Consider the following 13,717-nt stretch of genomic DNA (forward strand, 5'->3'; position numbering starts at 1 on the left):
CCAAGGGCCTTGGAAGGGGCCAGTGCTAGTGATGGACACTAAATTTTAAATTTTATTAAATTTGTGGTTAATCCGTGTCTGAGAATTGCAAAGACCTTTCCAAGCTCTAAAATTCTGTGAATTTGTTTTGTCTTAGGATTTCCATGAGAATCTAGTGCAAGCAGGATTAGTAAGATAGGAGAAGTAGGAGAAGTTCTGCAAGTAAGCAGGGAGAAAGTAAAAGGAGCTCTAGTCTCAAAAATCCCCAAAGTTGCCTTGGTATTCCTTTGTTCCCTTATTTCTTCTGTGAGTCTGCTCGTCTCCTTGATAATCTAAATTCACTCTCCCCAGTTCTCAGTATCCTTCTTTCAGATGTAAGGAAACTGAGATAGAGAAATAATTTTATATATTTTAAGGAAAGATCATTGTGAAATATGCCGGCTGTCTGGGTGTTAGAAAAGAAAGTGGGTGAATAAAACAAAAATCCCCATGAGAGTGAAGGAGTTTGGGAGTACGATCCAATTAAGAGCACAGAAGAGTTATAATTTTTAGACTCGGGTATCTTAGATGACATAGTATTCTATTGTGAAGGATTTGCAGGAAATCAACATGTAGAACCAAGGTGGGATTGAAGGGACCTTTAGAAGGAAACAGTCTATACTTCCACTTTCAGACCTTCTGAAAGTGACAATTACATACAGACTTGGAGCATCTTCAGGGATGAGTCTTATTCATCTGAGTATTTCAAGTACTTGGAACCTAAGAGGAGGTGCTTGAAAAACCTTGTTAGATGAAATGGTTGGATGTATTAGAGTTTGTTAACCGGAAAAGGAGTACACATATTTTTACCAAATAAAGTTCCCAAGTTGTCTTAAAACTGTAAAATGATTTTCATGCAAAGGTAAAATTTGCCTTGTTCTCAAGAAGCAACTTGCAACAATTATATAAATGTAACAAACACAGCAATTTCAAAGATAAAATGTTGGCATTCCCACATGAGCTGCAAGCTTGGAATCACAATAGCATCTTGTAAGATTCTGGAAGGCTGCAACTTTGGAAGAGTATACTGTGAAATACATGCTGTACAGATAGTTTTTTATTTGCTCATTTATTTATTGGACCCTCAGCAAGTAGTAAGTCCTGGCGACAAAAAATAACAAAAGATAAGTTTATAATCTAATAGTGAGACTGGGGTATAATCTCTGCATTGGTGTAAAAGATAAATAGAAAATGGAGAATAGAGGGTAAGAGAATTATTAGCAAAGAACTCAGAAAGCTCCTTTGAGCATTTATGCCTGTAACTGGATGCCTTAATCGTAGTGATGGAGACACATGATACAGAATTCTTGCTGTGTCTCCATGCAATTTACAATGTCAACAGGAGGATAGGATTAACCCTTACAAATACTAGAGAACAATACAGAAGAGTATATAATGAGATCACCTTTTAATTCCATGTTCATTACTCAATTCATTCCTGCAGTCACACATTAATTTCCTCAACATATGTCTGTGGAGTACTTACCACGTGCCAGGCTCTTGGCTAGCCATGGAGATAAAGTGATAAACATGAGAGTCAGCGTCTTACAGAACAGATAATCTAGCAGAGAAGATGGACTTCAAACAAGTAATGCCAATATGTAATGAGTATTATAGTAGGGGAAACACAGGAAGGGAACATAGAGCAGGGGAATCTAACCTGGTCCAGGCCTCCCTGAAGAAGTAAAATGGAAACCCAAGTGGCGGGGTGTCCACTGTTTCTGACAGTGACTCCCCCATATTCCAGCCAGTAGGTCCTTTCCATCTGCAACTCTCATCTTGTTGTTTCAATTCTCCTTTTAATATAGTTCCTGTTCCAGTTATAAAACTCCTATGAATCCTGACTTCTTACAGTACAGTAGACAAACTTTTATGCTGGAAGCCATCCTCCTTTCTTTTTCTAAGAGGCACTATCCCTATTTAACTTCTTTTTCCAGATTAAAGAATATCATTTAACATCATTATTTCACACTTGACAGTTCTCACTCAGGCCACCACCATGATGAGTTCCATCCGTGCATGTGCAAGTTAAATGTAGGCACCATTTCTAAGAGGTACATCTATTTTATCTCTCTTAAGACTCTAAAGTATTTGAAGGTAATCCTCATATCTCTAACCTATTTTCTCTAATCCCCACAACATCCATGGTAATGATACTATAATCATAATAGATATAGTGATAAAAGCAACCACTATCACTTACTGAAAGCTTACTATGTACCAGTCATTTTGCAATATCCTATATACATTATCTTACCTAATATTTATAAGATGCCTATGAAATGGTTATTATTATCTCCATTTTTCAAATGATTTATAGGGATTAAAAGTTTGGTCAAAGTCACAGTTATTACAAGACATTTGAGATTTGAACCCAGATTTGCTCGATGCCAGTGTTTATAGTATTATTCAGTCCTGCCTTGGCATCATACATTCAGAATATTGTAAATATTCTTTGAACTAATTCTCTGTGATAGGTTACCAAACTGTGAGGTCCACTGACTTAGATCTCCCAACATCCACCAAATACAGTGTGGGCACCTCCAGTAGTCAGATTCCTACTGAGATCAATGCTATGGGAGTAGGAAAAGAAATACGCATTATTCCCTATTCTAATATTTTATTGCCCACTGGCATGTTACTCTAGAATAAAACTAAATGATCCTGGGATGTGAAAAATTCTTTTGTTGACACTTTAAGTTGAAATGCCAAATGTTTTGATATGTAAGTCTTATGATTCCTAGGCACTTGGTTAGTCATGAAGGTAAAGTGATGGATGTAATGGAGATAAAGTTGAGGGAGAGGGGAGAGGAAAGAAGTTGTCAATGCTCCTCTTACATGCTGTATCAAGGATGATCCGGGTCCATTGTGATTGGTTGAGATTAGCTCCTCTAAGAAAGAAGGTGAATGAACTGGTTTCCACATAATCTGCCAGCGAACTAGAGATATTTATCTCAACCTGTCCCATCCAGATTCTCCTCTAAGGAAACCTTTCTGCTTGTGGCCTCATTCTACACAGTGGTGCTCTATACTGTGTGTTTGCCCCTTGTCTCAGATGAGTGGACCAAGGGGTAGATGCTTGCTGGAAGACAGACATTCTGTGACCTGGCCAGCCATCTGGATGGACTAGCTTAAAATGATGATCTGGGCCGATCAGTTGCCTTTCTGGGAAATTCAGCAATTGGAAACTAAGGCACCAGACCAGCTGGCAGCAGAGTCAGATTGTGAGAGGATGCCATGAACCATATGGACGCTAAAACTATGAAGGGGCAGAAGAGATAGAGAGTAAAGGCTGAGGAAGCTGGTTGGAAAAGAAGCATAGAGACAATGCACAGAAAGAAGGCGAAGACACTAAGACACTTGTATTTAGAAGTGCCTTCGATCCTGGGTGTTTCCAGTTCTGGTCCCTGCCATGTATCCCTGTAACCGCCCGTTCCCCTATCTGAATCTCCTTCCACCACTAATTTTGTGAAGTAACTTGAGTGTGCCTGTTTCTTTCAATCAAAAGAGACTAAAACCATCTTCCTTCCCTTACATGTCAAGCACTTACAAATATGAAGTATTACTCTTAGTTCTCATTAGTAAATGGATGTGAAAAGTCAGACATTCAAAAGAAAGAACTGGAATGCGCTGAGCCAGAAAACCACATTTTGATTTTTGCACATAGAAAATTTTTACGTTTCATTAAGCATACGTTTCATTAAGAAAGGCTGCTCTCAAAACTTTTTAGAACATTTTGTGTTCCCAGTTGGAGAATGGAGATCAGTAATCTATTAGCCGAACTGCTTCTCTCCAAGTTTAATGTCAAAGTGATTCTAATGTGTCTATGTGAGCAACTGCCTGTGAAGAAAACTTTGAGAGACAAAAGGCTTTCTCCCTTTCCACTCTTTATCCTTCATTCAGATCTCATGCCTGCTGGCCCAGTTTAATGATTTTCTAGAGTTTTTGAGCCAAAAAGATTTTTTTAAAAAGTAAAAACAGAAGTCAAAGTTAAATGTCCTTGAATGTTTCCAAGAACTAAGTAGTTAGTCAAGAAAAAGATAAAGTGAATAAGGGCAGCTTTGTGTCAGTTGGCAGGTTAAAGATCACTGTGGTGGTCTTTATGAAATACAAAGGGGACCAGGCATATAAATATGAACAGGTATAAATGCTTTAATTTGACTCAACTTGCCAGGTGAGGAATGTGCCTCAACAAGTGATCTGTTTCCGTAGGGCCAATCACTAGCCTTGGAGGAGCTCAACTCAGCTAACCAGAATAGATCTGGAATATTCTTGGTTTCCATTCTTGGTGCCTCACATGCCTTGTCTCTGCAGGAGCCGCTGCTTTTCCTTCCCTTTCTAAGTCTCTCTCTCCCCTCCTTCCTCCCTTCCTTCCCTCTCCCCTTCCCTCTTTCCCTCTTTCTCCTTCTTCCGCCCTCCCTTCCCCCTTCCTCCTCCTCCCTCTCCTTCTTCTTCTTCTTCTCCTTCTTCTCCTTCTTCTCCTTCTTCTTATTCTCCTTCTTCTACTTCTTTTCCTTCTTCTCCTTCTCCTTCTTCTCCTTCTTCTCCTTCTCCTTCTCATTCTTCTCCTTCTTCTCCTCCTTCTCTGTCTCCTACTCCTTCTCCTCCTCCTCCTCCCTCCTCCTCCTCCTCCTCCTTCTTCTTCTTCTTCTTCTCCTCCTCCTTCTCCCTCTTCTTCTTCTTCTTTCTTCTTCTTCTTCTCCTCCTTCTCCTCCTTCTTCTCCTTCTCCTTCTTCTTCTTCCCTTTCCCCTTCTCCTTCTCTCTCTCTCTCTCATTTATATTGGGCTTATTCTGAGCTCAGCCACCCTTGAACCCATTCTCTATCTTGTAGGTAAAATAGTTCTTAGGATTTGCTAAGACCTTGGAAAATAAAGGAGGTACTTCACCTGACCAGTGAGGATTGTTTTTGCCACAACTTTGGAAACTTTGTGGATGGGAAATTAAAGGAAGTGGTGCTTCTCCCTGGGCCATACTAGAAGGGTTGTGGTCGTGTTGGACTTGCTGTTGATGCAATAACTCTACAGTTATTTCTGTATACTCAAGGCCTGTCGCTTTTCATTTTCTGTTTCTTCAAGAAGACATGAACATCTAGAGAGTCACATGTCTATGGGGAATTGGAATGCTGAGGAATGGAAACAAATGGAAATATATTACACAAGTGGAACTTCAGCTGTGACCTGAAATGTATTACCTAAGAACTCTGTACAGGTGAAATTTTTTCTATCTCGGTATTGTATAATCAAGTTGCTGTTCAAAAACTCTTCAAATTTCATTTTTTAGTACTTACTTTGTAGGGTTTTTTGAGGATTAAATGAAAAAATTTCTGTAAAGTGCATAGAACAGTGTTCCTCCTATTATGAGCACTCAATAAATGTTAGTTATTATTATTTTTTAAATTTTTCATACAACAATAATATATTTGTTCAGTAGCAATTGAAATTTACTTGAATTTTAATATTTTGGGTTCCCTGATGCCAATTACCACTGTTTGTTTTGATTTAAAAGGGCCTCAAGTACTTGATAACATGCAAGGTTGATCATCAAAGCATCTTTATTGCACTTGTGTTCACAAAGTACATTTTGGTCTTCTTTTAGTTAGTCTGTTCAATCACATTACAAGATAGAGAATTCTGTGTCAGAGAGCCTGTGGGAAAATGAAGAACCTAAGTGTCTGGAGAAATTAAATGACCACAATGTAACCCCCATTGTAACCTCTCTCTAGATGAAGATGAAGAAGGACCATCTTCTCTGGGACTTGGGCTCTCACGCGTATTAGGTGAGTGTATGCGTCCACACGCATGGATATATGCCTTTATGTGTCCTGCTCTCAACAAATTCTTTTTTTTTTTGGCCGTGCCTCACAGCTTGCAGGATCTTAGTTCTTCATAGTTCCTCGACCAGGGATTGAACTGGAGCCCCCTGCTTTTGGAAGCGCAGTGGAGTCCTAACCACTGGACTGCCAGGGAATTCCCAACAAATTCTTTTTTGCTAAGCTAGAGATAGTGAGTCATAATCATTCCTTGGTTTTTTTTTTTAATTAATTATTTATTTATTTTTGGCTTTGTTGGGTCTTCATTGCTGCACACGGGCTTTCTCCAGTTGTGTCGAGCAGGGGCTATTCTTCGTTCCGGTGTGTGGGTCTCTTCCTAATTGCAGTGGCTTCTCTTGTGGAGCACAGGCTCTAGGTGCACAGGCTTCAGTAGTTGCAGCGCATGGGCTCAGTAGTTGTGGCACACGTGCTTAGTTGCTCCATGGCATGTGGGATCTTCCCGGTCCAGGGATCGAATCCATGTCACCTGCACTGGCAGGAGGATTCTTAATCACTGCACCACCAGGGAAGTCCCATTCCTTAAGCTTTTAACTGAAGAACTGCAGTTTGCCAGTTAATGAACGGGACGTATTAACCCATTTAAGAGCTGGAGTCCTAAGATAGAGTGCGTTGGCTCTTGCCATCAAGAGCTTTGCCTACTAGCTAATAGCTGATGATTCTCAGTTTTACTCTACAGGAGGTAACTATCTTTAGGGAGATGGACAAAATCACAAAAGATAATATACCTCATGTATTCTGTATGACTCTAGAAGAACTTAACCATACTATAAATAGGTCTTTTTTTTTTTTTTTTTAAATATAGGTCTGGGCTGAGAGGGTCTTCTGGGAGGTGTAATGGGCAGGATATATAAAGCATGGACCAAGCCATGGATTCTTTCCTCTTTGCCTTTTACAATTGCCCTCTGTTCATAGAAACCTATTTATGAGTCTGCCTTGGTCATCAGGCAAAATGCCTTATTTATTTCATGATTGTTTACAAAACCAAGGGCCCAGGACACAGGATATTTATACTGTTGTCTATCATAGCATTCACTGGAAGAAGAGATAAGCGATTCATCTGACAAAAATATTGTGGCTTGAAGATTCTGAGTGCACGAGAAAGAAGTCACTGCATTACCACGTCATGAGACAATGATTTTGTTCTCTTGAACAAATGATGCAACTCATTTAGGTTGATTTCGCCTTCCTCAGATGTCATGAACATAATTTTTGCTTTTTCACTATAGTTCTTAGTTGCTTGTGCAGTGACATCTCAGGTAAAAAGGGCCTGAAGCAAAGTCTGAGTTGGATCCTCCTGAGAACATCAATAAGATTTTCTCCCCTTTTTCAAAGAACTAAGGAGTAGATTTAGCCAGACGAGGATAAGGTTCTAGATGTGGAGGGTAACAAGGAGCGGTAAGATTTTTCTAGGTGGAAAAAGCAAAGGGAAGGCAGATGCTTGGGTGTGTCGGTGGCCTAATTTCTGTAGCCCTGGAGCTGCCCAAAGTATCTTCAGAGTGAAGACCAGCCATCTGAGCCCCAAGACAGGACAACGACCTGGGGGTGAAGAGCGGCTCTAGCTCCACCTGCCAGCTCCGCGCCCCCTCAGCTTGGTTCTATTTGCTCTTTATCTTCGGGGCTTCATTGACATCATTCTACCCTATTTCAGAGTGAGATTAGGTGGCTTCCTCAGAGCCCATGGGTCCCAGTGACATGTTAGCTACACCAACTTCGTGTCACCTCTGCTTCTCCAGAAGCAGATTCAACAAGATCACATGATTTTTCAGAGCCTTTTAAAGCCTCTTGCCTTTGGCATGTCACTTATCTGACCTACTTCCAACTTTTCATGTTCCAATCTCCCATCCCTTTTATTTCATCTGACTCTTTCCCGTATCATCAGCCCTACTTTCTGCTCCCTTCTCACTAGAGCAAACTGCCAACCCCAGTACCTTTGCTCTCTTGTTCACATTCCCCTCAAAAGTCACCCAAAGTTTCCAGGAAGCAAAGGAGAAGAGCTTAAACTATTTTTGCAGTGGAAAGCCTAGAGACGACTTACCCAAGCATGGCCTATTTGCTGCTTGATGTAGTTCATGCTCTGGCCAGGGGGAAGGGATGGTGGGATTTTGCCCAGGCACGCTTTGGCCATTCTGTGTTTTGTGCTGCCCGTGCTGAGTCAGCTATTGTTGAAACAAATGAAGGTAAGTATCCTTGAGGAACAGTGATGGAGGCGTGGGTGACATTCATGTAGATAATAACCTTTCAGGTTAGCTCTGGTCCTGCCCACGAACAGAATCTCAACCCCAGCCAAATCCTTCCAAAAGCAAAGATCATGTTCGTTGTAGACTGTAGGCTCCCTGAGGGCACACATCTCTGTCTGAGTTCTTTTCATTCATGCATCCCAGGTGCACAGAACGGAGCCTGTCCCATTGTAGGTGCCCGATAAGTCTGTTAATTTGAATTCCCGCCCGATGGAATTGTTACTTTAGTACCGCATTTCAGCAAGGCTCTTCTCCACCAAATAGCACAATATCAAACAGGTATAGCAGAGTCGATTTTAATATGCTAATTAATATACACAAGGGAAAAAAAAGATCGTTGTAAATACCATGGGCTTTGAATGAACGTGAGCTTCTGAGGGCTGTAAATGTATTTCAGAGAACAGGACTAAGAATGGAGTAGAAATATACTAAATTTTAAGAAGCATCTTGAACATGAAGGGTAGCTGATAAAGAGAAAATTAAGCTTTTTAATTATAGAAATGTGAAATTGATAAAGAATTCCCTGTTTATCTGAAACACCAAGTTTTCCTAGGACCTTAATATTATTATTCCTAAAAAGCAGGAGTCAAGGGGGCTTTAGACTAGATGAAATTCCCTCCAATTCTAAAAAGTTGAGACTACAATTATAAATCATCAAAAAATATAAAAAACAAACAAAACTGACGTCTTTAGTCTCTCTTTTGGGAATGAGTGTAGCCCTAGAACAAAAAATCTTAACCTGAAGTGTAGGGTTGTACTTCCTTGTATATCTGAGTTCCCTAAAACCGTGCATACAAATTTTATATATGTGCATTTTTTCCCCTGAGGAACAAGGATCCATAGTTTTCATCAAATTCCCAAGGTAGTTTGAGACCCCAAAACCTTACAAGCCACTGGATTATAACATTTTAGATTGTCTCCTTATAAGGCTTGAAATAACACTTTCTATGTGTCAGGCATTATGCTGAAACACTTTATATGTCTTACCTCATTTAACCGTAACTTCACAAGACTGCTGCTTTTCTGAGAAGTTAACTTTCTCAAAGTCTTACAGCTGATAACTGGTGAAGCTGGGACACCCACCCAGGCTGAACCAGAATGCCATGCTTTTATTCATTACGTAGAACTACCTTCTTTTTGGGAGACAGACATTTTCCCCAAACCAGAGCCTTTTCAGTCTTAGCCATTACTTTCCCTGTAATTCATCTTTTATATTTATTTAAGAACTGCTTTCTAAGCACCCTAAACCCTTTATACACCCAGGGAGCATTCCTCTGTGGAGCTAGCTTTCTAAAGCACTGAAGCAACTCTCTCCAGACCACTCATCTCCGTTCTGTTCTTTTCCATTGTACAACCAGGCTGCAGTAAGCGTAATTTTGTCTTAACTCTCTATTCTAAACTCAGGTCTGGCCACGTGGCACTGATGGACAACCCATACATTTGGAGAGACTCCAAGAAATCCATCCCAAGCACTGAATGGTCCTGGCCCTGTTCCAGAATTTCACTAACCTTCCACAAATTGTGATTCCAGACACGTTCTTACCTTGGCCCCCAGGATAATGGGAGCCACAAAAGAGACAGAAATTAAAATGTCAGCCCAGCTGGGCCCACAGCAGTTACAATGGAACCCATTGCCTCTTCGATCACCTGAGTGCACCACATCTGTGCCTCCTGCAGAAGGGACAGCAAAAGAATCCAGAGCAGTTATTTTAGATGTCTCTTTAACTCAGTGTTAACACAGTTGCTCCTTAACAACAGCAACTAAGATTTTCATAAGCGACAGGAAAATTTTTAAAAGCAAGGTGAGAAGCAGAGATCAGAATTCTGATGAGCTTTGTAATTCAGCAACCACTGCCATCACTCAAAACCTAAATAACCTGAAATATATGATCAAGGCTGGAGCGGCAAGTAAAAGAAAATGTTGTTATTCTTTGCCTGAGAAAAGGGTATCACCCAAACCTTTTCACCTACTGCAGATTCTGAAAGACGAGTAGTATGCCATGTCACTATGGACAGAGAAAAGGATGTCCACAGCCAAGGTGACATCTGAGAGGTCATATAGTTTGTGGGATCATGATAGAAGTTCAAAACATCCATCTGAGAAAAATAAGTGAAACTGATGACTGAGTGGGAAGTATGGGTGGCACAAGGGATTAAATGGTGTGGGAATCAAGACATTGCTAATCTCCTCGCTTCCTCCTTTTTTTATTCTTTATAGACCCAGCCACTGATAGGAGCTGCCGATTTCATGTGAAGTGATCAGTTGCTTTTTGTGCTCTGAAGGTGCTGATTTCCAACGACTGCAATGTTACATCCATGAGTTCTTCCAGCTTTGAAACTGAGCGCTCTAAGCAAGAAGATCCCTTTTCTTCTGCTGCTATGCCGGGGAAACGTTGCGATTACTTCAGCCAAAATAACATTTCTGCCAGCTGACATCCTAACTCAGAGAGGCAGCTAGTCGTGCTAACAAAGAAAACGATGTTTGGTCATAAAGGAGTGTGATGAAACTTTCGCTTTATCTTTTTCTATCTCAATACCACAATATGGAGACGAGTTATTTTCTTAAAGTACTTGTCACCTGCTTTGTGATTGTCATTTTACTTGGCTGCCTTCTCTGCGAGATTATAGGCTTCATGAGGACAGTTTTCCTCCTCATTGTATCCTCAATACAGTAACAACGTTTTTTTTTGAAGAAATGAATAAAGAAAGTCAACTCAGAAAAAGTCTTCTAGTCTATGTTATAGGAATAGTGAAATCTTTTTAGGTTAGTAAAATGTGGGTTGAATTGCTCAGGAATTTTTAATAACCAGTGTTTGTCAGCTGAAAGTATATTATGGGAAAATGTAATACTGAATGCAGTTATAAGTTCTGGAATAGGGACAAGTGTTCAGGCCACGGTGGCTAAGTGCTGTTTTTGTCCTCCAGCTTTTATTTTTACTTCGGGTAACTCTCAGCCAGTGTTAGTCTAGGAAATTGCCCCCTCCTTCACCCTCAGTCCCATCTTATTCTCCTCCCCCAGGTACACTGGGTCCTACCCTGGTAGGTGATCCTGTGTGTACCAGAGAACCGTCTTCCGGGGCCACTGGGCTTTGTTCAGCCACAGTTCCAGCTGGTCCTGTCAGAGGAGCATGTCCTTTCTTTGCTTTGGGGAGAAGTGAGCTGGAGCTGTGTGTGGAGTCTCTACACTGAAGCCAACAGAGGAGAAAGTGGGGAGTGGGGAGATAAAGGGAAAGAGGGCAGGAGAGAGAGGGTCCTGAGGACATACCTCATTAGAGGCAACAAATCACCCACAACTTAACTTTTTTCTGTCATTTGCCACAAAAATAACTCTAACTGGTCCAGAGAATGTGTTGTGTTACTTTGTTTTTGTCTTTGTAAAAGAAAGAAATCATTTAGGTGGCTCCTAGAGGAAGTGCGGTTTGGTACATCTTGGTCTTGTTAGGAAATTCATTATTTTAATGGACCGAAATCTCTGCCTTAGATAGAATGTTGGAGCTTCGGGAGCTCCAGGTAACTCAGGATGCGTGTGTGCTCTCTTCTACCTGACAGCTCCATATGAAGAGAGCTATTATGACTCATTTGTTCATCCGTTCAATAAATATTGAGCACCTACAATGTGCAGGCACATCTTTTCTTCAGGATTTACGTTTAGACTGTTCTTTGAACTGTTTCTCGTGTCACGGGGATTCTGGACCAGTACTGGTGTTCCCTCCTTAGGAGGACTCCACTGTGTCAAACATCACCTTTAAAATACGGCATCTGGAGCAAAGCATAACATCCATTCATATGTGTTAAACATGACTTAAGTGTCCCATGTGCCAGGTGTAAGGGTAACACGGATGAATGAGACAGGTTTGTGCTCAGAGGACTCACTGCCCAGAAGGAGGAGGCTGCCCTGTAACTAAGATAGTCCAGCATAGACAGCTACAGTGAAACCCAAATTGTAATAGGGAAGAACAAATTACTTTAACCTTCGTATTCTGTTGCTTTTGCTACAAGTTAATCACTAAAGGGATGTTGCCTATAGCTTAAGGTATACATAATAGCTCATCTCTGAGAACCCTGCCTCCCATATAATGAGCGTTAAGCTAAAATGCCTTTGTTTAGCCCACAGGAAACCTCCTGACCAGGCCCACCTGTAAATGGCTACAGGAAAGAAGAAATTAACACATCCTGGAACCAGGAATTTACCCCCTCTCCTTTTAGTATTAAGGAAGCCTGAATTTAACTCAGGGAAGATGGTTCTTTGGGACACTAGTCCACCATCTCGGCCTGCTGGCTTTCCAAATAAAGTCCCTACTCCTTGCCCCAACAAATTGTCTCTCAATTTATTGACCTGTCATGTGGTGAGCAGTACGAGCTTGGACTTGGTAAGAAAATGAGGGAGCTGCCAGTTCTCCTTGGAGAGGGGAATCCTTGGAAATGCTTCCTACCAAGGGGAGGTAATTCAGAGTATGAGTGTGGACTTCTGACAGGCAGATGGAGCTGGGGGAGGGTATTTCTGGGAGAGTCAGCAGCCTGAGCAAAGGTAGGGAGGAATGAAACCGCCTAGTGAGTCCATGGAACTGCAAAGGCCTTGATAGGTCAGGAGTGTGGGATATGAGATTGGGGTACAAAAGAGGTAAGATCAGAAAGGTAGGCAGGGTAGAGCCTTGAATGCCATACTGAGGAGCTTAGACTTTTTTCCTACAAGGTGACAGGAAATCTCTAAAGTTTTTAAAGAAGAGGGACAACATGACGGGTTTACATATTAGAAAGACACTTTGAAGGTGTAAGACCCAGGCGTTGGACCTCTAGGAAACTGAGGCAGGAAGAACAGCTGGGAGATAAGATCATCTGGATAAGGGATGCAAAAGGATTCCATTAAGGCAATAGCTGTAAGGATGGAAAGAAGGGGATGGATTAAAGGCAGTGAGGACACAGGGACAAGCTGTGCTGTAAGACTTGGCTACTCAAAGTGATTCAGAGGACCCGTAGCATCAGCATCACTTGGAAGAAAAGCAGGTTCTCGGTCCCCACCCCAGACCTACTGGATCAGAATCCGCAGCTTAACAATATCTGCCAGGTCATTCATTCATTCATAGGCACATTAAAGCTTGAGAAATACTGCTCTTGGTACCTGAGATTTAGTGGTGAAGACACAAGACAGCTGAGGTCTGCACCATCATGGAGTTCACACTTTTGCATGGGAGGCAGATCTGAAACAAGAATTCCATGGTCAGCATTGGATGATGATGGTGATAAGCGCTAGAAAGGGGACATATCAGGAACTTGGACATGCCTAGGGCTGGGGGCTCAGGGGAGGTTTCCCTGCATAGGTTACAGTGAAAAGCCAGGGTGAACCAGGAGAAGCAAGTGGAACACATGTGTATATGTATGAGGGGGTGGGGTGGAATCTCCCATCAGAGACCAGGCTGGAAGGGCCACTGGGGCCTTGGAGGAATCAAAAGTGCTGGAGCAGCGTGTGAGGATAGAGGAAGGTCCTGTGAGGTGGGGCTGGAGGTCAGGTGGGAGATGGGGTCAACTCGTCAATCATGCAGAGGATTCTGATTTTTATTGCAAGAAGAAACTAGGAGGAGAAAGCCCAGAGCGGTATCAGGAAGGTGGTACATAGGGGGAGAGCTGATAGTC

General features: G+C 41.7%; 1 long non-coding RNA gene across 1 annotated transcript; it reads left to right on the forward strand.

Moving 5' to 3' along the window:
* The first annotated feature begins 5,113 nt into the window (after window positions 1-5,113).
* Window positions 5,114-10,843, forward strand: LOC307190485. The gene is made up of 3 exons (XR_013829473.1): window positions 5,114-5,227; window positions 5,742-5,795; window positions 10,305-10,843. It is a non-coding gene; the product is annotated as an uncharacterized lncRNA (long non-coding RNA).
* Window positions 10,844-13,717: the final 2,874 nt, after the last annotated feature.

Source organism: Stenella coeruleoalba (genome assembly GCF_951394435.1).
Source record: "Stenella coeruleoalba genome assembly, chromosome: 8".
Taxonomy (NCBI): domain Eukaryota; kingdom Metazoa; phylum Chordata; class Mammalia; order Artiodactyla; family Delphinidae; genus Stenella; species Stenella coeruleoalba.